At 43.7% G+C, this 27,135-nt stretch overlaps 3 long non-coding RNA genes across 3 annotated transcripts in view; 2 read left to right on the top strand and 1 right to left on the bottom strand.

The window, feature by feature from the left end:
- LOC117504535 overlaps positions 1-13,386 on the bottom strand; it is a 20,590-nt gene extending 7,204 nt beyond the window's left edge. The window contains exon 1 of the long non-coding RNA XR_004558816.1: positions 13,376-13,386. This is a non-coding gene — a long non-coding RNA (uncharacterized LOC117504535). The remainder of the gene's footprint in view (positions 1-13,375) is intronic.
- Positions 1,014-27,135, top strand: LOC117504533. The gene is made up of 3 exons (XR_004558814.1): positions 1,014-1,025; positions 12,075-12,079; positions 26,938-27,135. It is a non-coding gene; the product is annotated as an uncharacterized LOC117504533 (long non-coding RNA).
- On the top strand, positions 24,864-26,164 carry LOC117504532. The gene is made up of 4 exons (XR_004558813.1): positions 24,864-24,884; positions 25,693-25,743; positions 25,840-25,913; positions 26,014-26,164. It is a non-coding gene; the product is annotated as an uncharacterized LOC117504532 (long non-coding RNA).

Here is a 27,135-nt window from a genome sequence, read left to right as displayed (position 1 = left end):
AGTCGGTTTCAGCATTTTATCCGGATATTCCACTGTTAAAGGAGATTTTTTTAATGAAAGACGTGCGGGCGGATTGCAGCGTCGGCTCGCAGCCGCCGCGATGCTCCGCCACAGGAAAAACACCTCTGTTGGAAGCCTTGAGGACAAGTTGGAACATCTCCAGCTGATAAACAATTTCTCATATACTCACTCCACTGAAAGCCATCAAAAGCCAACTGGATTTTAACAAATGGTTATCAACACGGGAGGTGTTTTTCCTGTGCCGCCGCGCCGGCTGCGTCCCGACGCGCGGACCCGTCCGCACGTCTTTCATTAAAAAAATCTCCTTTAACAGTGGAATATCCGGATAAAATGCTGAAACCGACTTCTTCTGAAACTTCTCTGTTCTCTCACGATGTCCTGGATCAATAGAGCCTGAAATGTGGAGGTTTTAAGCTTGAAACAGGCTGATGACGCTGCCTGGGAGCGCTGAGCGACGTCTCGCACCGTGAAAAGTCCTTAAAGCGACAGAATCACCTCAAAATCTCTCATCAGCTGTTAAAATTTTCACTGAAAACCAGCTTAATTTTTCGAACCATGTGCACTTCAATGTGTCTCACAGGTTTAGAAAAAATTTTGATCAAACAAAGCGCCAGTCTCTCAGCAACTTCTCAGACAAAGGAATTCCGACGAGGGGCTGGACGACTCCTCCTACAAGGAGTGCTCACAGGCGAATGACGTCACCGACAGGCATGGAAAAACTCACGCATGCGCACGAGGGTGCAAGCATGTCTGACGTAAAAACATATGAATGAAATCCATATAGTTTTTGAAAAAAATAAAAAAGGACCTATACTTTACGGACAGCCCTCGTATGTTCATCTACCATCAGTGTGTGGCTTGTTATGGCTTTTTATGACAACGGTTTGTGGATTTTTCAAAATTAGTACATTTACCTTGTCTGACATAATATTAATGTACTTACCAAGGCTGTGGCTGAAATTTGCTGAAAAGGAATGAAATCTGACAGATCCCAAAACACCACCGTTTTTGGGTGTCTTCTTGTCAGGGGTCCCGAGACTGTATACTTTTAGATGGGGCGTACTTACAAAAAGCCTTCCTGATATCTTTTTCCCGAATAGCAGAGATACAGAGGAACATCATAAAACAAGTTTCACTGAAATCCATAGAGGGCGCACCAAGATATGGCCAAATGAAAATCGCCAAATATCGCGTTCTTAACATAAAGAGCACCACCTATGCAAAAGTGTCCTAACTAAGCCACCGCCATTTATGCAAATTTGGAAAGAACATGTCCCAGTGTATCCAAATATGCATAAATGAGCAAGGCTTATTCAGGGCGCAGGCCCTGGGAGGGTCCCAAATGTAGCCCAAAATGCCAAATGTTGTGACTTGAAGCGCCACCTATAGGCGGCGCCCTCAGTTAGCCTTGAAAAATATAACGCTAAATGGGAGAACTCCATCCATACATTTATATACCATAAGATCAATGAGGCTTACTGAGGGCGCACAAAGATATTCAAAAGGTCAAAATCCACATTCTGACTATGTGCTGATCGGGTCGGCTGTACACGTGCCTCAGTCAGCTCGGTGCCGGCATGCCTCCTCCCCTGACGGCCCGGAGATCGCTGTGGTCTCCACCAAGACGAAACAAAAAAATGCAGAGATCTGGCTTCGTGTAAGGCTTGTTTTGTCATGGTTTGTGTCATCTGGATGTAAACAGGATAAACTAAAGAAGTTGCTTATGTGAAATTTCCTGCAAAAGCAGGTTTGTGTGCCACAGATTCCCACCAAGTCTCTCGCTAAAACATCATGACATGACACTACACTATAGCGGCGCTAGATGGCAGTATGACGGCACGGTGCCATTGTTCCATTGTCTGGAGAAATGGAAGACCGCAGGCACAGTAATAGTTAAGGCCCACAGTGGCAGGCCAAAAAAAAATCTCAGATAAGCTTAAGTGAAGGATGGTGAGAACAGTCATAGTCAACTCACAGACCTGCTCCAAAGACCTACAACATGATCTTGCTGCAGATAGTGTCTCTGTACATCGTTCAACTATACAGCTCACTTTGAACAAAGAGATGCTGTATGATGCTGTAATGCAGAGGAAGCCTTTTCTCTGTACACTCCACAAACAGTCGCTTGAGGTATGCTAAAGCACATTTGTACAAGCCAGCTTCATATTGAATAAGGCACTGTGGACTGATGAAACTAAAATTGAGTTATTTGGACATAACAAGGGGTGGTATGCATGGCTGAAAAAGAACACAGCATTCCAAGAAAAACGCTTGCTACCTACAGTAAAATTTTGAGGTGGTTCCATCATGCTGTGGGGCTGTGTGGCCTGTGCAGGTACTGGAAATCTTGTTAAAGTTGAGGATCACATGGATTCCAGTCAATATCAGCAGATTCTTGAGAACAATGTTTATGAATCAGTGACAAAGTAGAAGTTGCGCCGGGGCTGGATCTTGCAACAAGACAATGATCCTAAACGCTGCTCAAAATCTACTAAGGCATTCATGCAGAGGAACAAGTACAATGTTCTGGAATGGCCATCTCAGTCCCCAGACCTGGATATTATTGAAAATCTATGGTGTGATTTTAAGCGGGCTGTCCATGCTCAGAAACCAACAAATCTGAGATGTTTTGTAAAGAAGAATGGTCCAAAATACCTTCAACCAGAATCCAGACTTTCATTAGAAGCTATAGGAAGTGTTTAGAGGCTGTTATGTCTGCAAAAGAAGGCTCTACTTAATATTGATGTATTTTTTCTGTTGGGGTGCCCAAATTTATGCACCTGCCTAATTTTGTTGAAATAATTGTTGCACACTTTCTGTAAATCCTATAAACTTCATTTCACTTCTAAAATATCACTATCATTGTCTGCTATATGATATATTTAACTGAAATTGCTGATCCAAACAACCAATAATGTATAAAGGAAACTCATGCCCAAACTTTTACATACTGTATGATTCTCACATTTGAAGTTCACACGGCTCTCATTTTGGTGCATCATTATCAATTCTGTTTCAAGCGGTGGGCATCTTCCTGTGGTGAAAGTCTGCAGTCTGAGTGCAAAACTGAACCGACCACTGTTGCTGCAGAAATACCACTGTGCTTCAGAAACATGGTGACACTTAGCGCCCAACTGCCAGGAAAGCTTTTTTATATGAATCTTTAATGTGTCCTATATGGGGGAAATCAATAATCATGATATATTTTAAGATATGAAAATAGATTTTAAAATTCCAGAATTATTACAATGGCAGCACAGTGGCTTAGTGGTTAGCACTGTTGCCTCACAGCAAGAAGATCATGGGATTGATTCCCACCTGTGGCCTTTCTGTGTAGAGTTTGCTTGTTCTCCCTGTGTTTGTGTGGGTTTCCTCCCACATCCAAAAACACACAGGTTACGTGAACAGAAAACTTGAAATCTGTTTGTAGGTGTGCATGCGGGTGTGAATGTGTTTGTTTGTCTTGCCCTGTGACAGACTGGCAATCCTGTCTAGGGTGTACCCATGATCTGGCCAAAAACAAAATCAGGCACACACCAGTTATAACAGTTATCAACAAAATAACCGCTGGCCAGCTGGCAGGCTGGACAAGACCCAGTCCAGAGGACGGCCTGGCGGCAGACAAGTCCATAGCTGAAGCAGGAGGACAACAGAAGCACCCCATAGGGTCAGGGGGCAGCCATGTGGCCTACAGGCATTCCCAGTGGTGTCTGGAGGGTGACCGGACTGTTCACTAATGTTCACTGCTGAGGTGAGAGAGAGGTGAGTCCACGTTGGCAGCAGGACCACTGGACAGCCCTCCAGAGTTCCCAGCAGTGTCACGTGGGCTGCTGTACAACCCATCGGGATCCACAGCGGCATCTGGTGGGCAGCCAGATGGCCCACTGGAGTCCATGATGGTGTCGGGGCAGCTTTGAGGACATTTTCCTCAATGACACGAACATTGACTGCGTTGCTGAATCCATAACTGCCTATATTTCCTTCTGTGTTGACTCTATTGTACCTCAGAAAACTGTTAAAAGGTTTCCAAATACAAAACCGTACATCACAAGAGCTATTAAGGACTGTATCAGGAGGAAGAAGAATGCTTTTAAATCTGGTGACACGGGTGGTGTCAAAGCAGCCCAATAGGAATTGAACCATCAGATGAGATTAGCCAGGCTTCAATTTAAAGAGCGGGTGGAAGAGGACCTTTCTAGGTCCAACTCCAGAAAATTGTGGGACTCCATTAAAGCCATGACCAACATGGAGGCAAAGCGGAAGCCTCTGTTTGTCACTGATGAGACTAAGAGGGCAAATGAGTTGAACAGTTTTTATTTACGATTTGAAACTGATAGCATTAAGGGCTGCTGTGTTGTCCTTAAGGATGTGACATGTGATACGAAGAACAGGATTCTGATAGATGCCGATGCTGTGGCAAAAACTTTTAAATCCATGTGCGGGAAAAAAGCTACAGGGCCGGATGAGATGTCCACTTTTCTCCTGAAAACATTTGCAGATGAGCTAGTGCCTGCTTGGCAGCAGCTGTTTCAGCTCTGCATTGACACACAGATGGTACCAGAAATCTGGAAAAAAAAACATCATAATTCCAGTTCCAAAAAAGTCATGTCCTCAGGAAGACAATGACTATAGGCCAGTGGCACTTACCTCAAATGTTTGTAAAGTTTTGGAACGACTTATGATAGATGTGCTTCAATCTGATGTGGAGCCATTTTTAGACAGTTACCAGTTTGCTTATAAAAGGAAACGCAGCACAAGTGATGCTATAACAACTTTGCTGCACCTCACATTACAGCATCTTGATAAGCCTGGTACATATGCTAGAATGTTGTTTATTGATTTTAGTTCTGCGTTTAACTCTATTCAGCCACATATTCTTCTTAGGAAGTTGGCACAAATGAAAGTTAACCCCTTTCTAATTAATTGGTATTATTCATTTTTGACAGATCGACCACAGCAAGTGAAAATAAACGGAACACTTTATTCAGATACAGTGGTGAGCTGTACGGGAGCTCTGCAGGGGTGCGTCAGCTCACCACTCCTGTTTACTCTGTATACTAATGACTGTGTTAGCTCTGGACCTGATCAGTATGTGGTGAAGTTTTCTGATGATACTGTCATTCTGAGTTTACTTTCCAGGTCACTTGATGTTTCTTCCCATATGGCTGCTGTGAATGATTTTGTGGTTTGATGTGACAACCATAAACTCCAGATAAATACAAACAAGACGATGATGTTGGATCCCAGATCAGCCGGTGACCATAGTCCTGTTGTCATAAACAACCTTACAATTAAACAGGTGACCTCTTACAAATATCTTGGTGTTTACATTGACAGTAACATAAGCTGGCAGACACATGCTACTTCTGTCAGTGTCAGAATTCACCAACGGTTGTATTTTTTGCGCAGACTCTGTTTATTTGGGGTCTGCAAGAACATTATGCTAATCTTTTACAGAGCTATGACTGAGTCCATTTTTCGCTATGGTATCACCAGCTGGTCTGGGAACCTTCCAGTCAAATTGAAAGCACAGAGCCCACAGCCAGAGTAGGAGAGTGACCACCCAGCCCGCATGGGCCCAGCAGCAACCATAGGAGGGCGGTCATACTGCACACAGTCGGACCGGCCTCTACAGGACCAGAGGCGGACAACCCCTTTGCAAAGCCATCAGGAACTCAGGTGGGCAACCCCTCGGTGACTCTCATTAATGTAATCACCTGCTGAGGTTATTGGTAGCCAGGAAAATCTGTAGTGTCTCAGCCCTTCATGGCACGATTGCCCACCCCGGATTAGAGTGTCAGTGTAGTCAAGATAAAGATCCTGGATCTTAAAAAAAAAAACTTCAGAGGCGTTACAGAGGTCAGGTGCATCGCCTACCGTAATTAGGTCTTGCTCTCCCTCAGCGTCTGAGAGGAACCCCTCCTCTGAATCAGAAAAGTAAGGGTCAAGTTGTGGGACCGAAGGCTTGGACGGCAGATACGCCTCAGGTTTCCACACCCAGTCTGGAAGTCTAATCCTGTTAAATAGTTCATCAAGGCTATATAAGTCTGGGAACCAGTCACATACCCATAAACTGTCCTCCACCAGATCACATGCTTGGTTTAGAAAATCAAACTTTTTCTTTGGTGTGTAACAGCAGTGATAACAGTTAAAGAAGAGGTTGATGTCAGAAAAAATGGTCTTGATCTTTCCAAGGTCAGGGTTACTACCTGCTGGGCTCATGGCTGGCTGGTTCATTCTGTTGCAAAAACCACTTCTGGTGAACCCAGTAATGCGGGCAGTAACCAGGACAGGATGTGAGTGAAAAAACACAAGTGATTTATTATCACAGCAAACGTGAAAAAAAAAAAAAAAATAGTGAATGCCCACACAAAAATGCAAACCAAACTCCCAGGTGGCAAAATCAATTCTCACACAGCGACTCAAGAAGAGTGAACCAGCGAGTGACACGGGAAATAAGTAGACTTAAATATGAAATGAATAACAAAACACAGGTGCACGAAATTAAGGAGGCAGGAACAAAAGATGCATGTGTAAAACAACAGAAAACAAGGTGACGTAACTAAACAGACCTCAATAGTACAGAGTTAAATTTGTCTCATTAATACCTGCAAATGCACAGAGGGTGACCTACAAATATTCCTTGATTTGCATGTGCTTTGCGATCCACAAACACAAATTTCTAATTAGTAACTTGTGTGTTGGTTTTTACAATGTGTATTTGTAAAAATATAATTTTCCATTTGTAAAAAAAAAAAAAAGGCATTTGTAAAACTGAAAACTGTAAAGTGTGATTCAGCATTTGTGGATCACCGATCACATGCATTCATCGCTTTGTTCAGTTATGCAATAATGAGACATTCTGAGTGCAAAACTGCATTTGCATGCCCATATATTGTACCATATTTCAATAGTGTAATTTTTGTGACAGCCCAGCGCTGGGTCTGAAAACCATAACTGTATCACAAGCTATGATTGACACTTCTGTTGTGCCGGGTGGAATATACAACCCACAGAGTTTTAATAAAGGAGTCAGCAGTCAAGACATTTTAAAGAGCTTATGTTTAAAAACTGACTGGGATTAAAAATAAACTAAATCATCTTTATTCATAAAGATGTTTAATCATGTTCCAGTTTTGTTCTTTCTCATGTCGTTTCATATCTCAGAATGTCAGACCACATGACACACAGATTGTCGTTGCAGAAACCTCCCCCCACTCTGCACCCTCTCATTTTTTCTGCTTTCACAGCAGTCTGACTGAGCAGAAGAGGAAACAGAAGTACGAGGTCTGTGAGAAAAGTATCGGACCTTTTTATTTTTTTCAAAAACCATATGGATTTGAGCTTTGCTGCATCAATTTTTTTCCAGAAACTGTGAGAGACCTCCAGGTGGACACCGTTCAGAAAATTAATATGGCTTTCAGGGACGATTTTATGGGGATTATACAGATTAAAGAGTTTTACTGCCGCTTTAAGGATGGCCCACAACTGATGAGAGCGTGGCGCACTCCCAGCGCCGATCAACATGCTCAAACAACCAGATCATTTCCCACGTGAAGGCTTTGTTGATCCGGGACCTCGTCTGACTTTCACAAAAAGGCAGAAGGCGTGGACATCAGCACTTTTTCGGCACATTCCACTGTTACAGGAGTTTTTTTCATGGAAAGAAAAGCGGAGGGACGCGCCACGGAGCCGTTCATTACGCGGCACAAAACCACCTCGGTGTTGGTCTCACAGGACGGCTTTGAGATGGCTTTCAGATGGATTCCGGTTGCTTTTCAGTCGTGTGATTATCCGATTGTGATTGTGCATGAGCTGGACATGCCCCAACATGTCCTGGAAGGCTTCATCACGGTGTTGCTTTGTGCCATACAGCTCCACCGCGACACGCGGAACTCCTCCGCATGTCTGTCTTAATGTGCTGAAAAAGTGCTGATGTCCACGTCTTTTCACAATTCCTGTGCTAGTCAGATGACATACCGGATCAAGACTGCGTCCGGTTTATAAATGAACGGCACATTCCACTGTTACAGGAGTTTTTGTCATGGAAAGAGGAGCGGAGAATCGGATAATCACATGACTGGAAAGCAACCATATGGTTTTTGAAAAAAATAAAAAGGTCCAATACTTTTCTCACAGACCTCGTAGTTTCTCTCCTCACAGAGATGGCTGGAGGTTGCTGCTACTTAAAACGTGACTGAAGTGCTGCCACTGCTGCTGCTTGTGCTCTACCACCACAGTATGTGACCCTCTAGACCTCTCATTTTTGTTTTATTCTTCTGATGCATTGACACACACACACACACACACACACACACACACACACACACACACACACACACACACACACACGTTTGACACCCAAGACATGACATCTGTTTTTGAAGTATGGGTGTGCCCTATTGTATCTTCTAGCAGAAGAATTTCTACCCATTGAAAAAAAATGCAATCTTGTGATATTAATTAATGATATCAGGACTCGACATAGCCATTTGCCTGCTGGCCCGGCACCGATTTGGCCCACTTTTGGGCCACTATGGGCCAGTACAGTTTATCAAATGATGCACCGCTTGGGCCACTACAAAAATACACAAAATTCTATTTATTTTCCTAAATTTTGTGGCGGCAAAGTCGAATTTCTTCACATCTCCATGTCATCAAACTTCACTGAGTCCGCCATGTTTGTTTTGGTCTCGCACCACGCTCCATGCTCCCGCAGAATCTCGTGCACATTGAAATGTATGTTGTCGCATGGAGCATGCGTTCAGCTGTTTCCATCACCGATCTTCGGCAATATTCGTTAACATCATTAAATGCTCAAGAAGCTGCAGGAAATGAAGACGAACAAGACGTAAATCTAACAGAACACGTTGAAATTCAAACTGAAATATGTTTAAACTACAACCACCCAAATCCAGACAACTGTTACTGTTTTGGCTTATCCATTGCCCGTTCATTTACGCCCCCTGTTGTGGGTCCGTGTTCCTACACTTTCACAACAGGATTTCTCGGCCAGCGTCATGGATCCAGAGGGGCGTCAACCATCGCTTGAACAGCCAATGGAAGAGCAAGGTGAACAGGCGTCAGCAGGAGGCGTGTTAGGTGAGCTGCAGCAAATCTTAACCGCTTTTACTGCTCGGTTGGACTTAGTTACCGAGCAGAACGTTATTCTCAATCGGAGGATGGAGGCTCTCACCGCCCAGGTGGAAGCGCATGCTCAGGGCGCTGCTGCAGCACCTCCTCCTGCTGACCGAGTGCCAGAAACAGACATTCCGCTGGTCGTTCAACGAACCCCCCCACCGTCCCCTGAAGCATACATAAGCCCTCCGGAGCCGTACGGAGGCTGTGTCAAGACGTGCGCAGACTTCTTGATGCAGTGCTCGCTCGTCTTTTCACAGCGTCCCGTCATGTACGCGTCAGACGCTAGCCGGGCAGTAATAAATTTGCTTCGAGGAGAGGCACGCGCCTGGGCTACGGCGCTCTGGGAGCAAAATTCAGGGCTCCTAACAACATATACTGGATTTGTGAGGGAGTTCAAACAGGTTTTTGATCACCCCAATAGAGGCAAGACTGCTTCGAACGTGCTGCTGTCAATGAGACAGGGGCGTCGGAGTGCAGCGGAGTATGCAGTCGACTTCCGCATCGCGGCTGCGAGGTCCGGCTGGAATAACGTTGCGCTCCGCGCTGCCTTTGTAAACGGACTGTCTCCGGTCCTGAAGGAGCACCTGCTGGCTAAGGACGAACCGCGGGACTTGGATGGGGTTGATCTGGTTATACGATTAGATAACCGATTAGAGGAACATCGTCGGGAGCAGGGCGGGGGGCGTGGCCGGGCACGAGCCATCCCTCTCTCTTCCGGGTCCGAAAGGGTGCCGCCGTCCCCACGCTCCACAGCCAGAGACTCCCGTGTGGCAACAGCTCCCTCTGCTGACGAAGCTATGGACACGAGTCAAATCAAATAACAGACAACGGAGGCTGGCCCGTGGGGAGTGTTTTTTTCTGTGGCTCGAGTGAGCATCTACAGAGGAACTGCCCCAAGCGGTTAAACGACAACGCCCACCCTTAGAAACTGGGCTAAGGGTGGGCCATAACACGCACGCGGGGAAACCCCGTAAATCAGCACGCATCCCAGTTATGATCCTGAGTGGGGATCTGACCCTTCACGCCCCAGCACTGGTAGACACGGGGTCAGAAGGGAATCTGCTGGACAGTGGCTCTACCTTCACCTTTGAAGGTGCGGGCACTAGATGGTACCCTTCTTCCACTAATCACACCAGACACAGCCCGTGACGTTGGTTGTGTCTGGTAATCACAGGGAGAAAATTGTGTTTTTTGTAACACCGTCCACCTCCCGTGTGATTTTGGGTTATCCTTGGATGATAAAGCACAATCCCCGGATTGATTGGCCGTCTGGGGTTGTGGCTCAGTGGAGCAAAACCTGCCACCGGGAATGTTTAGGATCCTCGGTTCCGCCTGGTGTGACAGCTAATGAGGAGGTCAAAGTCCCCCCCAATCTGATGGCGGTGGCGGAGGAGTACCATGATCTTGCTGACGTCTTCAGCAAAGATCTGGCACTCACTCTTCCCCCGCACCGACCGTACGACTGGGCCATTGACTTGATCCCGGGCGTTGAGTACCCGTCCAGTAGGCTGTACAACCTCTCACGTCCGGAACGCGAATCAATGGAGACCTACATCCGGGACTCGTTAGCCGCCGGGTTAATCCGGAACTCCACCTCCCCGATGGGTGCAGGTTTCTTTTTTGTGGGTAAGAAGGACGGCGGACTCCATCCATGCATCGATTACAGAGGGCTGAAGGGCATAACGGTTCGCAATCGATACCCGCTGCCCCTGTTGGATTCGGTGTTCACGCCCCTGCATGGAGCCCAAATATTCACCAAACTCGATCTTAGGAATGCGTACCACCTGGTTCGGATCCGGAAGGGAGACGAATGGAAGACGGCATTTAACACCCCGTTAGGTCACTTTGAGTACCTGGTCATGCCGTTCGGCCTCACCAATGCGCCTGCGACGTTCCAGGCCTTGGTTAATGACGTCTTGCGGGACGTCCTGCATCGGTTTGTCTTCGTATATCTAGACGATATACTCATCTTCTCCTCGGATCCTGAGACCCATGTCCAGCATGTACGTCAGGTCCTGCAGCGGTTGTTGGAGAACCGGCTGTTTGTGAAGGGCGAGAAGTGCGAGTTCCACCGAGTTCCACTTCTTCTTCTTCTTGTCCTTCCTGGGGTTCATAATCTCCTCCAACTCCGTTGCCCCTGATCCGGCCAAGGTTGCTGCGGTGAGAGACTGGCCACAACCAACAAACCGAAGGAAACTGCAACAGTTCCTCGGTTTGCGAATTTTTACCGGAGGTTCATCAAGGGCTACAGTCAGGTAGTTAGCCCCCTGACAGCCCTGACCTCCACTAAAGTCCCCTTCACCTGGTCGGATTGGTGCGAAGCCGCGTTTAGGGAGTTGAAACGCAGGTTCTTGACTGCACCAGTTCTGGTGCAGCCCGATCCAAAACGCCAGTTTATAGTCGAAGTGGATGCCTCTGACTCAGGGATAGGAGCCGTGCTATCCCAGAGCGGGGAGTCCGACAAGGTTCTCGACCCATGTGCCTACTTTTCCCGCAGGTTGACCCCGGCTGAAAGGAACTATGATGTCGGCAATCAGGAACTTCTTGCGGTGAAGGAGGCTCTGGAGGAGTGGAGACACTTGTTGGAGGGAGCTTCGGTACCATTTACGGTTTTCACGGACCATCGGAACCTGGAGTACATTCGGACCGCCAAGTGTCTGAACCCCAGGCAAGCCCGCTGGTCACTGTTCTTCGGGCGTTTTGACTTTCAGATCACATATCGCCCCGGGACGAAGAACCAACGATTTGACGCCCTGTCCCGGGTGCACGAGGAGGAAGTCAGGACCGAGCTGTCAGACCCGATGGAAACCATCATCCCTGAGTCCACTGTCGTGGCCACCCTCACCTGGGACGTGGAGAAGACCGTCCGGGAGGCCCTGACACGGAACCCGGACCAGGGAACCGGTCCGAAGAACAAGTTGTACGTCCCACCAGACACCAGGGCTGCAGTCCTAGACTTCTGTCACAGTTCCAAGCTCTCCTGCCATCCAGGGGTGCGAAGAACCGTGGCAGTGGTCTGGCAGCGCTTCTGGTGGGCGTCTCTGGAAGCCGACGTCCAGGAATACGTCCAGGCCTGCACCACCTGCGCCAGGGCAAAGTTGACCATCATAAGGCCCCGGGCCTCCTCCAGCCTTTGCCCGTGCCTCATCGCCCCTGGTCTCACATCGGCCTGGACTTCATCACGGGCCTCCCGCCGTCCCAGGGCATGACCACCATCTTCACAATAGTGGACCGGTTCTCCAAGGCAGCCTACTTCGTGGCCCTCCTGAAGGTCCCGACGGCCCAGGAGACAGCAGACCTCCTGGTCCACCACGTCATGCGTCTGCATGGGATTCCATCGGACATCATCTCGGATCATGGTCCTCAGTTCTCCTCTCAAGTCTGGAGGAGTTTCTGCAGGGAACTGGGGGCCACCATAAGTCTCTCGTCCGGGTACCATCCTCAGACGAACGGACAGGCAGAGCGGGCGAACCAGGATTTGGAGCAGGCCCTCCGCTGCGTGACCTCCGCGCACCCGATGGCCTGGAGCAACCATCTGACCTGGATCGAGTACGCTCACAATAGTCAAGTATCATCTGCTACCGGCCTCTCCCCGTTTGAGGTGTGTTTGGGGTACCAGCCCCCATTGTTCCCGTTGGTGGAGGGAGAGGTCGGGGTGCCCTCGGTCCAGGCCCATCTGAGGAGGTGCTGTCGGGTGTGGCGTACCGCCCGCTCTGCCCTGCTCAATGCTCAAACGAGGGCCAAGGCCCATGCAGACCGCCGGCGTTCCCTGGCCCCTGCATACCAGCACGGGCAGGAGGTTTGGCTATCCACAAAGGACATCCCCCTGCAGGTGGAATCCCAGAAGCTAAAGGACAGGTTCATAGGACCTTTTACCATACTCAAAGTCCTCAGTCCGGCCGCAGTGAAGCTGAAGCTGCCAGCTTCACTGCGGATACACCCCGTTTTTCATGTGTCGAGACTCAAGCCCTGCCATACCTCACCACTGTGTGCCCCTGGACCGGCGCCGCCTCCTGCCCGGATCATCGACGGGGAGGCCGCGTGGACAGTACGCCGGCTCCTGAATGTCCGTCGAAAGGGCCGGGGGTTCCAGTATCTGGTGGACTGGGAGGGTTATGGACCCAAAGAGCGCTCCTGGGTGAAGAGGAGCGTCATCCTGGACCTGGCCCTCCTGGCCGACTTCTACACCCGTCACCCAGACAAGACTGGTCACTGAAGAGGAGGTACTGCTGGCCCACCACCACAAGGCCCACTATAAAAAAACACAAAATTCGATTTATTTTACCATATTATTTTACCAAACAACAACCCAAACCCAGACAACAACCAAGAAAGAGTTTTGCAAAAGGAAGTGGCGAGAAGAGGAAGCTTAGTGATGATAAGTTAAGGGAGAGAGACAGGATATATGAAAGAAACAAGAGGAAGAGATGTTTTGTCCTGACCTGGCCACAGAACTGGCTGTGGCTTGGTCATGACCAAGAGGTTTTCTGCCAAACCTGTAGGGCCTATCTGCCATATGTTGACAAGTAAGTAAAATATATGCTTGGTTCTGGTAGACCCTGGCTGTTTTGAAGCTAGTTTAAAAGTCTAACCAGCTTGCCTTTGTGGAAACCCCACGGTGACAACATTAGCAAAGGAGCCAAGCATAATTTTTTTTTCAATTTTTAGATCTATAATTCCAATCTAGACAAGGCACACGTTTTAGTTTTGATATGGACCTACATCTGTATTTTACATTTCTGACTGTGAGTTAGCCAACTCTGAGGGTTGCTAAAAAAAAAAAAAAAACCCTCTAAATTTTATGGGAGTCACTTTGTTTTTTTACACTTGAGCATGCCCTCTAATAAATTCTATTTTTCTTAACTTCATGGTCCAAAGACTATTTTATGTTTTTTTTCAGGATTGGTTTATATTATATAGGCAATTTTATTTGCAGGATTTCAGGGTGGAAAATCATGAACTCTCACGTGCAAAACCATCGGCCAGTGCTCCTCCACTGTGGGCCACTAACGTCTAAATTCTACTGGCCCTGTGGGCCAGTGGGGCACATTGGTTTATGTCAAGCCCTGGATATAGTTGATGACATATTTACTTATGTGCTGCGCATGGGCAGCTCACGTGCAGAATGAGAGCAAGCATGGCAGAAAGTAGACCTGGACGATGCCTTTAAACTGTGCATCTTTACATGCGCATGGAGGCTGTACTTTGACAGAACTTTGACCTTTTGCAGCCACTGCTTCAAGGTAGCATCTGGAACATTCAAATTAAAAAGGATTCACATCAAAAGATACCGAAATCTATTATATTTTGATCATATATATAAAGTTGATGTACATTTCATCAAGAGTTACAATTTTTCAGCTTATGAATAAAATATATTATACAAATAATGAATGTTTATGAGTTCAATGGTACGAATATTTCATGAGGTGAAAGCTGGAACATACCATTCAACGAAGAGAAGCCAAGCTGAATGGTATGTTCCAGCTTTCACCTCATGAAATATTTGTACCATTGAAAGAATGTAAAAACATTCATTATTTGGTTTTTATAATGGTTAAAATAGATCCTTGTCATTTTATATGATATTAATTTACAAACAGCAGTGGTGCGCACTCAAACAAGCGGGACAGCACTTGTGCGCGCGTGTACTATAAAAAAAACAAAAAAAAAACAAAACTGTACTTCCTCAGTGCAGCGGAAAAAAAAAAATTCACGTCAGACAGCTTACAGCGCAGTGGATTTGTTTTGAATGTGTGCGTGCGTGTTTGTATGTACGTGAGCATGTTTGTGTAGGTGAGTGTGTACAGAGTATAATGGTACCAAACACATGGAACCAAATTTGCAGTCTAAATGGAACCAAATTGCACTCTAAATGCAATGCAACACAAATGGGAGGAATAATCCATGTCACGTGATATACAAAGCACCAATCAAATGACAAGGATCCAATCAGTCATTATAGAAAATTTTATGACAAAAAAATAAATTCTGTTTTTGTTATTTGGTTTGCATTTTTAGTATGTTGTGCATCAGCAGATTTCCTGCTGCATCTGCATGGTAAGAAACTTGAACTTGGTGCAACACAGGGAGGGTCGTCCTCGTCATTTCCTTCTTTTTGTGTCTGCCCCCCCTTCTTTTATAGGAAGTTTGGTCTTGGACAGGTTTTGGTTTTGTATATACTGGTTCAAATCCTCAACACTAGCTGCTTAGACATGAAACAAAGATGAAAATAGGTGAAGCTTTTCAGTGGCAATCTGTATCAGTATGACAAACAGCCTGTGCTTGTATGCTGCCAAATATCCTAATCACAGCACAGATGACAACACAGTAGTTGGACTGATATGTTACAATCACAAGGATACCTGTAGGAAGGAGGTGATGCCCCTATCTATACAATGTCAAAACAACAATCGCTCCCTAAAAGTTGGATAAAGTAAGGAGATCATCATTGATTTCAACAAGTCCAGCAGGGTGAAACCCCCGGTTTGCAGCAATTTCCCATTATACAATCGTGAATAATTTTTAGATTCTTAGGTTTTCAGATCACATGGTCCCTCTTCTCATCCCTGAACACCAGCTATGGCATTAATAAGATGTTGTGCAACACAGATGTTTCTGCGATATCTTGAGGCATATGGAATGTGCACACAAAACTTTGGTCCACCACAGAGAGCATTCTTACTGGAGCCATATTTGTACTGTTTGTCACCTTGAATAAACAAGACCACAAACTCATGAAAGTGACAGTAAAAGTTGGTACAAAGTTTGAGGGGCACCACTGCTACAGATACAAGACATTTACACATATCATGGCAAAAGGAAGGCACTAAGTCCTCATAGGAGACAGCCACCCATCAGTGGTCTGTTCTCATTTTTCCCCATCAGGAAAACAATCAGAGCACAAACAATAAGAATAATGATATCTGAGGTAAAATTAAAGCACTTGGATTATATTTCTGCTACACGTGTCGCAAAGGTCTCAAACAAGATGTAAAGTAAGTCCTTTGGGCTGCTGCTCCCTTGTTTTCACTCAAGATCACCACAGCAGATCCAAGGTGGATCTGCATGTTGAATTGGCACAACTTTTATGCTGGGTGCCCTTCCTGATGCAACTCCACATTTCATGGAGAAATGTGGCAATGGTGAGGCTTGAACTGGGAACCTTCTGCACTAAAAGCAAGCGCACTAACCACAAACAAGATGTGTGAGACTTAAATGACATTTATATCTGTGGGCACACTCAGAATTGTGGGACTTTGGAGGTATTTAAGAGCAAACCTCAAACAAAACAAAAGAATATCTATTTGTGTGTCCTCCTTTATCACCATGACATTGTCATTATATTAAATAAAACTCATAACATGACATCATGCTATATTACATCTTACAGTCATTTGATTTTGACAGTGATCATTCATTTGTTTTTGGTGTTTTGCTGATGTATTTCAGATATTCAAGCTTCCACTTGTCCACGTCCCATCCATAAAAGAGAAGGAGACAGTGTGGAGCTTCCAACATGCCTGACAACTGAAGGAGTCACTGAGGCAAAATGGGCATTTGGACGAAACACACTTGTAGACAAAAGAGAAGGTCCCTATAAATATGTTCAATTTGAAGGCAGAATATATATGAATCCCACAAACTACAGTTTAACTGTAAGTAATCTCACTCTGAGAGACTCTGGCAACTTCAGTTTTATGTCAGAGACAAAGGACACACAGAGAAGACTGATTACTTTTCCCCTGCACATTCACGGTAAGATACTTGTGTCTTAGTAAGTCAAAGAACAATTTCAACATTTTCAATAACTGCTGGCACACACTGTATGAATAGCACATGATTTGTTTCCAGATGAAATGTCATCTGTTATGTTCTTGTTATACACAGTGGTCTGCTTTCAACATACAATAATTCAAGGATATTGTAATTTGAATGTTCTCTATTCTGCTTCATTAGAGATCTTATCTGTGACGCCTGTCCTGAGTTTCAACATCACATGGCATGCCTTAAATGGCTCTTGTACAGTTTTCTTGGAGTGCAATGCTAAGTCTTACAGCAGTGTTGCCTACAACTGGACTGTCAAGAACCAAAATCATGTAGGCTCCACACTGCAATACACCCTCAGTCCAAAGGAGGGAAGCACCATGTTCACCTGCACAATTTCAAATTATTTCAGTCAACAATCTGCATCTGAAACAGTGACATGTACCAACGCGTCCATAGCCATACCAAAGACAGGTATGTGATGAGACTATTTTACTTTGTATGTTTGAGTTCAAGGGCTGCTGGAATGGATGTGTGAATATACTGCAAAAAAAAACAAAAAAAAACACTGGTGTCATTACTACGAGCAACAATGACTGAATTCAGAATACAGCCATTGTTTCTTGTTAGTAAGTGAACATGTGCATTTCATGAAATATCTCAACAATTTCAAGCTTCTTATATAAATACACACACACACAAACACACACAGTGGGGCCAAGAAGTATTTAGTCTGTTGGAACTTGTTATCTGTATAAAAGACACCTGTCCACAGCCTCAAACAGTCAGACTCTAAACTCAACCATGGCCAAACCAAAGAGCTGTTGAAGGACATCAGGAAGAAAATTGTAGATGTGCACCAGGCTGGGAAGAGTGAGTCTACAATAGTCAAGCAGGTTGGTGTGAATAAATCAACTGTGGGAGCAATTGTAAGAAAATAGAAGACATACAAGACCACTGATAATCTCCCTCGATCTAGGGCTCCATGCAAGATGTCATCCCGTGGGGTCAAAATGATCATGAGAACGGTGAACAAAAATCCGAGAACTACACAGAGGGACCTGATGAATGACCCGCAGAGAGCTGGGACCAAAGTAACAAAGGCTACACACTACGCAGAGAGGGACTCTAATCCTGCAGTGCCAGGCGTGTCCCCCTGCTTAAGCCAGTACATGTCCAGGCCCGTCTGAAGTTTGCCAGAGAGCATATGGATGATCCAGAAGAGGATTGGGAGAATATCATGTGGTCAGATTTTTTTTAAACTTTATTTATAAACGTTTTATGATTTCACAACACAAAGTGAACAGTATAAGGTAATACGATACTTAAAAAAAAAAAAAAAAAATAGAAATAGACAGTGACTCATACACAGTTTATAAAGTCAAATCAAGCTTTTCTTCTGCATATTTCAGAAAAGGTTGCCAAATATCCAAAAAAGTTGTGTTTTTGCCCTTGAGGGTATGTCTGACCTGTTCAATTCTCATGAAATAACAAATGTCTTTGATCCACTGTGAGTGTGTTGGAGGTGTTGCATTTTTCCAGTTTAGCAAAATCTGCCTGCGAGCAAGAAGTGTACAGTAGGCCGGAAAGTCCTGTTGGTATTTATTTAGATTATATGAGTCTGGGGTTACGCCAAAAAGAGCCACTACTGGGCACGGATCCAAAAGGTAACCTAAAAGTGTTTGAAAGTCTTTTAAACACACCTGTCCAGAAAGGCATTAATTTTGAACAGCTCCAAAATAAATGAAAATAGGTACCACATGTTATTTTACAACGGTCACAGTTAGAGTCTATGTGAGGAAATCTTTTCGATAGTCTATCCTTGGACCAGTGAACCCGATGCACTATTTTACATTGCAAAAGGCTGTGTCTGGCACAGATTGATGACGTATGTACCCTAATGAGGATTTTTGCCCAGATCTCCTCTGACAGATCTCTTCCTAGGTCCTGTTCCCATTTTGTTTTTATTAAGTCAAGAGATGGATCACTAAATGATAGCAACGCATTATAAAGAGCTGAAATCATTCCCTTAAAAGATTTAAACAATGTTAATAATGTGTCAGAGTCTGATTGCAGAGGCAGAGTTGAAAACTGAGTAAATTGCTTCCTAACAAAGTCGCGGACCTGTAGGTATCGAAAAAAGTTTGTATGTGCAAGGCCGAAATCCGTGCAGAGTTGCTGAAATGATGCAAACTGTCCATTCACGAATAAATCCTGAAACGTCCTGATCCCCTTATGCTGCCAGAGCAAAAAAGCATTACCCTCCACTGAGGGAAGAAACATATGATTTGCATGAATTGGAGCTCTGATTGAGAGGGAATGCCATCCAAATTGCCTACGGATTTGTTTCCATATAGTTAATGTTGTTAAGACCAATGGATTCACCGTGAAGGGAGCAGAAGTTATGTGGTCAGATTAAACCAAAATAGAACATTTTGGTAAAAACTCAACTTGTTGTGTTTGGAGGAAGAAGAATGCTGAGTTGCATTCAAAGAACACCATATCTACTGTGAAGCATGGGGGTGGAAACATCATGCTTTGGGACTGCTTTTCTGCAAAGGGGACAGGACGACTGATCTGTGTTAAGGGAAGAATGAACGGGGCCATGTATCATGAGATTTTAAGCCAAAACCTCCTTCCTTCAGTGAGAGCACTGAAGATGCACCATGGCTGGGTCTTCCAGCATGACAATGATCCCAAACACACCGTTCGGACAATGAAGGAGAGGCTCCATAAAAAGCATTTCAAGGTCCTGGAGTAGCCAAGCCAGTCTCCAGACCTCAACCCCATAGACAATTTGTTGAGGGAGTTGAAAGTCCATGTTGCCCAGTGACAGCCCCAAAACTTCACTCAGCTCTAGAGGAGATCTGCATGGAGGAATGGGCCAAAATACCAGCGACAGTGTGTGCAAACCTGGTGAAGACTTACAGTAAACGTTTGACCTCTGTCATTGCCAAGAAAGATTATGTTACAAAGTACTGAGGTGAACTTTTGTTATTGACCAAATACTTATTTTCCACCATAATTTACAAATAAATTCTTTAAAAAAATCCTACAATGTGATTTCCTGGATTTTTTGTTGTGTGGGCCGCCAGAAGAGGAGGTACTGCTGGCCCACCACCAGAGGGCGCCCTGCCTGAAGTGCGGGCTTCAGGCACGAGAGGGCGCTGCCGCCACGGACACAGCCGGGGGTGACAGCTGTCACTCATTAGCTCTTGACAGCTGTCACCCATCTACTCTACAGCATCTCACTCCATAAAGACCAGACGTCATCTCCACCTCATTGCCGAGATATCGTACTTCTATGGAGGTAACGTTCTCTGCCTGTATTAATTGATTCCAAGAGCTATTGTTTTGCAGCTGTCAACCAGAGGACCGGCGTGGGTCACGACTGTTTCGTCCTACATCCGTCAGATAAGTGGTTAAACAGACGCTGCACGAGTGTGTGTTAGAGGTGGAGGTGGCATTCCCACCGTTGTTGTTACGGGGTGTACACACACCCACACTTGACTGTCTTTGTTCTTCGCCAGCAGTACCAGATCTGACAGTCGGGGACGGTGATCACCTGGGAATTCGGGACTTGGCGGCTCCAGTATTGACCAGGTTCGGGGGTGGCGGAAAACGTGTGGTTCCGGCTCTTCTCAGGACAGACGTCTTCTATCCTCGAGCCTGCCCACACGTCACCATTGTGGATTGACTGTTATCAGATTCTGAGATTGTCTGTGTATTCGTTGTGCACCTTCACAACATTAAATTGTTACTTTTTGGCTCATCTATTGTCCGTTCATTTGCGCCCCCTGTTGTGGGTCCGTGTCACTACACTTTCACAACATTTTTTTTCTCATTTTGTCTCACAGTTGAAGTGTACCTATGATGAAAATTACAGACCTCTCTCATCTTTCTAAGTAGGAGAACTTGCACAATCAGGGACTGACTAAATACTTTTTGGCCCCACTGTATGTATGTATATATATATATATATATATATATATATATATATATATATATATATATATATATATATATATATACACACACACACACACACTCGTGTTTGCAAATGGGATGGGAAATACCTCAACCTTGTTTGTGTATAGCACCTTGAGATAATGTGTTTTTGCACTGTATAAGCAAACTGAATTGAAGTGATGTCACAGGAATGTCATCTCCTTCATGAATGTCCACTTCCTTTGAGGACACCTTGCTCTCGAGATATGTCTACAAAACTGTGCAATATCGATATTCAGTGACTGAATATATATTATAAACAATACATTTCTATATATGTTCATATGACTGACAGACATTTTGACACTACATTGTTAGACATCTACAATTTAGTTTCCCTAATTTTCCTCGACATCTCCATTATTAATTACAATTACCTACTTGAAATTTAGTCCATTGCAGACTGACATAAAATATTACATTAAAAAGATTTGACAGTCAAGAGAGCAGCATATAAACTTGAGACATGTTAATTTTACATTATTATTCGACCTTTCCTTAAAATAATTATCTTGTCAATTCCTTCAAACTGATATAGTATATGTACAACAACAGCAGTATGTGGCACAGACAGAATACTGATGAACAAGAGCAACTGGAGATTTCTGACATCCACTAATCCAGATCCAGATCACCTCCAAAATTCAGAGGAGTCTTCCATGGCCTACTACCTATCCGTGGTGAAAATTTTGTGGGAACCCGTGAAGTAGTTTTGACGTAATCCTTCAAAGACTATATACAGTGAAACTTGATCCAGAATCCGGATCCAGATCACCCCCAAAATTTAAGGGACTCTTCCTTGGTCTAATATCCATCTGTAGTGAAAATTTTGTTAAAATCTGTGTCGTGGTTTTGACGTAATTTTGCTAACAGACAGACAAATAGCTAAATAAGTAAATACTGATGATTTTATTACATCTTTGTCAGATGTAATGATACATATCACAATTATTTCAGCACTGTTTGCATTCAGATCAGACTGATTTTTAACAATTAAACAAAACTTGATATGCATCAACTGTTAAACAGGTGAAATCAATTAATTGAATCATAAATTTTACCGTTTTAGAAATTTGTTTGTTCAAAAGTGATCGTAATAACAGCTGTGTCATTTACAGGTTCGACGAAAATGATAAAATGTAAATTTTAATATGTAAATATAAATGTAATTTTAAAAAAAAAAGACATGTTCACTGTTATCTAATAAATATATTGCTATTTATTTTTAACTGAATTGCCTGAAATGAAACTAAATTAACTGATTCATTGTTCTGTGTTGTGTACTGCACTGTTTGTCATGTATGTCATTTGTTCAGATGATGATCTTGTTCCAAAGGGATTTTTAAAAAAACATTTTCAGTCATTTACAAAATATATTGCATTAATTCTACTTTTATCCATTAATTATTGCATTAAATGAGTTTATTTTATCAGTAAATGATCTCATTTGTTACGGTTTAGTTCCAGGGACTAAGACAAGTTAAGACCCCAAAACAGGACAGCAGAAACACAAGATGAGTTCCAAAATGTGACACAGTTTATTTACAGCTGGGAAGTGCCAAAACACAGGAGCAGGTGAACTGAACGAGCCAACCAAAATACAATTCCAAAAGTGATTCATGGAAGTCCAGGACTAAAAAACAGGTGAGGTGAAGTTTCAACAAAAATACAGTTTAACCCAACTCTTGGTGAGGGGTTGACACAAGACAAAGGTCAAGGTGAAGTGCAAACTCACTACCCGTGGAGGAACAAGGGGAAAATCAGCAACCATAAATGGCAGAGCAAACACAAGGTAAAATAGAGAGTTTTCATGTGACGTATCGGTCACGTCATTTTGTGTCCCGTGGCCATTCTGGATTACGACGCGGTGGCCGCTGTGATACGCTACGTGCATTTGGCGAACAATTGCAGAAGCTTCAACGTCGGCGTGAAGAAGCCTCACGGCACCGTGGCGCTGAGAGAGATCCGCCGCTAACAGAAATCCACTGCTACCAGAATTTTATTTTATTCGGCAATAAAATGATATACGAGAATGAATACATAAAAATACTGCCGAGGAAAACACAAGCATGCTTCCAATACAGATGCTTATTTACATTGTGGTCCTCGAGCACCGAGCTGCTGATCCGCAAGCTGCCCTTCCAGCACCTGGTGAGAGAAATTGCTCAGGACTTCAAGACGACCTCCGCAGAGCTCCGCTGTGATGCTCTGCAGGAGGCCGGCGAGGCTGACCTGGTCGGCAGCTTCCTAGTTCACAGTATTGCAGTGTGACACTGTCAGCCAGTTCATTACATCACCACTAAATTCACTATCTGGTATAAGACAGGGATCCACTGAACCAACTGCTATATGTCTATCATGATAAATAGTTTTATCTCGAGGATTTAAAGCATCGTAATAACTGTACATTCTCTCCATTTTTCTATCACGCGCCAGCCTCCTTGTAATCCAGAATGGAGACGGCACCTGACGGCACAGACTAATCATACAACAGGTGTGAGGAATCACAGAGGGCCAAGCACATGTGATGAACTAACAAGACACAAGATGGCATCAAATCGCAGTACATACATGGGAGACTGAACATCACGAAAAGCAGCAGAGAAAAGAATGCAAAAATAGGATGAAAATGCACTCCATAGAAATGATCAAAAAACACACCACAATTAAGAGACCAGAATGCTGGGGAGAGTGACTGGACCAGGAGTGAAACCTGTTAGACGATGGGGGACCAATAAGGACAAGGGTACACATGCAGCAGACCCAAGGAGAATGGCCCACAGTGACAAGCAGGAAGGCGCACACCACACAATCACAAGACTCATTCACACATTCCACATGTACTTATCCAAGACACGACAGAGCACAGACATCCAGCACATGCACACACACACAATCACAGACATGACAGCTGATGCAGACAAACAGAAGAAGAGAATAAGAGAAAGAGAAGCATGCACATTCATGAACCCAAGACAAGAAAAGGACATGGGGACACATGAACACCATTCCCCCAAACCCCCCTGACCAGGACAGGAACCTAACATTATGGGATTATTCGGCACACACATGGGTTTAAATGGTACCAATTAAACCCATTCCAGACTTATGACATTTTCCCTAAAATTTCTTAATTATGTCTTTTGATTTGTACATCAACTAATTACAAAATATTCAAATGAGAGGTAAATCTTGCCCTTTAACAAATGATGTCACTTACAAATTATGTCAATATACTGGAAAAATAGTGAAACTTAGATTTTGGTGGGCTTAATGGGTACACTTACCCTAATGGAAATACATTCTGATGAGGCAGGATGTTTTGTCTGATGTGAGCGAAAATTATACCGTCCCACGGTTAAATCAGCTATACCACGCAGGCCTAGCAGCCACTAATTATTACCGCATATGCGCGGACAAACTTACAATCATGTACACTTTGTGATGCTAAATGGGATGTTAAAAAACATGCGACATGAACTTTAAAAAAGGGAAAGAAAAAAAAACAAAACAAAACAGAAAAGCCCCGCAACGCTGGTTAAATCACAGCATAGGGGTCCACATCACAGTGTAGGGGATCCAAAGCACAGAGTAGGGGCCCCTGTGCTCAACAGCACTGGCGAAAATCCTGAAAAGTAAAATCACTTGTGAATAGTAAGCACCTGATTATGCAAAATTTGCTACAGAACTGGTAACTCTGGTCTTTTTCTCCACAGAATCATGTTGGGACAGGTTGGTACCAAATTCTCATTTTGAACATAAGTGCAGCTCATTCCCAAGGGGGGTGACACACCCAGTCATCTTCAAAGTGCATGTCTCCTGAATTATATTTTGTTTTAGTTTTGGTGTATTTGCTGCACAGGTTCAGGAACCTCAATCTGGGTTCTGCTGCAGACCAAAGGGTCAGACAGAAATTGACCTCCACATGTACTCTTCTCTTCAACATGGTTGGTTGATATTTCTAAAAACTACAGGAGTCTTACGGTTGAGTGGGTTGAAGATTAAAATGTCAAAACTACTATCAGGGTCCAGAAATAGTGGGAATGTGACATAATATTGGAATTTTGCCTCTGTACACCACAAAAATTAAGTCCAAGTCATTTTCAGAGACTTGAAAATATTCATGTGTCCATCTCCCGACTTGTCTAAAAAAAAACTGACTGTAAAAGTGATGATTTATATGAAGAATAATCCTTGCAGTGCATCCAATAACTTAGGGCCTTTAAAAATGGAGGCCCCACATGTAAACAATGTGCTAACTGTAGCCTTAAACTAAATTAAATTCATAATTTAATGTGGATGCACTTTCATGAACCATCCAGCAGGTCCCAGTGTTCAGCAAGTCTCAATTTTTATCAAAATTCTGGAAAAATGGTTTGAAACGGGTTTTACCACAATCCATCAAGCATCCACTAACCATCCAGCAGGTGGCAGACATGTCTATGGGATTTTACATAAGCAAAAGAATGTTGCTTTTGGAATTGATTCACCACAAACGAGTCAGTTCATCATTTATATATATATATATATATATATATATATATATATATATATATATACATACATATATATATATACATATATACACACACACACACACAAATGTACAGCCCATTATTCTATAGGTATCTGTAGTTAATCAAGATTAAAAATGCATAATATTAAGCGGCACGGATAAACTAAATATTTTCATCAGATTGTGACATTTGAAACCAAAACTTTAATCACAAACTGTTTTTCCCTACTAACCTGTAGGTGATGTTTGTGTCTATGAAACCATGAGAGGCTCTGAAGATGTTCGGAATGGTATATTTAAAAACCAAACCAAACAAAAAAACCTTAATGTGAATTGTTTGAAAATGAGATGATACCTGAGTGAATAAACTTCATTCTGCTCACCAGGGGGACCTGGAAGTCCGTACCAGAACATTCAATTGCACTGACCCCAAATCAGGTTCAAACTCTTGACAGAAGCAGTGAGTACACAAACAATAAATAAACTCAAATATGTAACTAGATAATTTTGTGATTTATTGTATATAAAGACATTGTTTTTAAAATATTTTCATATGACAGAAAAACACGAGGATCCATCAGCGAGCTCCGACTGCTACAGTATCAGTCAAGAACCAGCCACAAACACTGTGTGATCCATCAGAGACACTCAACGACCGAATGGAAACCAATAAAAAGTTGCTGGTCATTAAAATATTATGACGATTCAGATAGATTCGTATACTGTTAATGTATTTGTTGAAATAAAGTTTTGAAGTGAGAGACAAAAAAGTTTTGAAGTGAGAGACAAAAAAGTTAGTAAAAACACCATAATAATAATTAGAACCATAAATAAACTTGATTTGTGGATTGTTTATTTATTTTGCCATTAAAATTGACCGGATGGAAACCAATAAAAAGTTGCTCGTCATTAAAATATTAGGACGATTCAGATATAGATCCCCCCCACCCCCCTGCGACCCGACCCTGGATAAGCAGTTGAAGATGACTGCGTGAGTGAGATACAGATTCAGGAGTGATATGTTTTCTGAATATTCCCTAAAAGTCAATCAATCAATCAATCAATTTTTTATATAGCGCCAAATCACAACAAACAGTTGCCCCAAGGCGCTTTATATTATAAGGCAAGGCCATACAATAATTATGTAAAACCCCAACGGTCAAAACGACCCCCTGTGAGCAAGCACTTGGCTACAGTGGGAAGGAAAAACTCCCTTTTAACAGGAAGAAACCTCCAGCAGAACCAGGCTCAGGGAGGGGCAGTCTTCTGCTGGGACTGGTTGGGGCTGAGGGAGAGAACCAGGAAAAAGACATGCTGTGGAGGGGAGCAGAGATCGATCACTAATGATTAAATGCAGAGTGGTGCATACAGAGCAAAAAGAGAAAGAAACAATGCATCATGGGAACCCCCCAGCAGTCTACGTCGTTAGATAATGTCATAGTCTAATTTGCATAGTATGACATCATAACAGATGTTGTAGGAAGAAAAACCGTTGTGGGAGAGCCCATTGAATACATTATCAACCTTTTAATATTGTTTGGTAAATTCCATATTCATAAACGCAGAGCATTGAAAAGGAATTTATACAGACTTCTGGCTGAATTTGAACAATATACGAGTATAAGCAGTATGAAGCTTAGAGACTCTCCCAAATGTCACAAAACTGCTCTATAAAGAATTTT

The sequence above is a fragment of the Thalassophryne amazonica genome, chromosome 23 (genome assembly GCF_902500255.1).
Source record: "Thalassophryne amazonica chromosome 23, fThaAma1.1, whole genome shotgun sequence".
Taxonomy (NCBI): Eukaryota; Metazoa; Chordata; class Actinopteri; order Batrachoidiformes; family Batrachoididae; genus Thalassophryne; species Thalassophryne amazonica.
This window is presented reverse-complemented; position numbering and strand designations above follow the sequence as displayed.